Raw genomic sequence first — 658 nt, forward strand, 5'->3', positions numbered from 1 at the left:
ATCATAAATGCATAGTTTTAACAAAAATATTATCACGTATATCACGAAAGTATGCCAAAAATGTATACATGCCTAACTCAGACACCATCCTTGGACAAACATTTCAAAATAAGCAACAAGCGATCCACAGACTTTGGCTTTAGCTCGTCAGTTGCTGCTTATCGACACACGTGGCAGGTATGCTATGATCGCTGCGCATTAGACGTCGCCTCATGAACATCACGAATGTGCCGAGCCCGGTGATTTTCCGTCATGACTCCTAAATCGCTGAAACAAGATGAAATGTCAAAAGTACAAACAGAGTTTAAGTTCATGATACCGGGCTACACAAACTATGACAAGGCTACATCGTAAATATGATTTAGCGTACCGATGCTTGAATTCTGCATTTATGTCCCACGTGCTCTAGGCATCGCCTGCTAATCGGTCTCCACCCATCCGGGCAGTTCCATTCCAATCGCTGGCTGCCCGGAAAAACCTTGCCATTGCTGGCTCCACGCTCGCTCCGCTCCGTCGTCACGGTCCTCATTTGAGTTCGGCCGGCCGTGCCCCATCGCCTGTCATGCATGTGATCCCCGCCCGCTCTTTGTGCGCCCCCACCAGCGCAGCGGCGCCCGGCGATTCTGCGCACCGGCTGACCTTCGACAGGCCCAAGGTC

Source organism: Pollicipes pollicipes, unplaced genomic scaffold, assembly GCF_011947565.3.
Source record: "Pollicipes pollicipes isolate AB1234 unplaced genomic scaffold, Ppol_2.1 Scaffold_7261;HRSCAF=8764_pilon_pilon_pilon, whole genome shotgun sequence".
NCBI classification, from domain to species: Eukaryota; Metazoa; Arthropoda; class Thecostraca; order Pollicipedomorpha; family Pollicipedidae; genus Pollicipes; species Pollicipes pollicipes.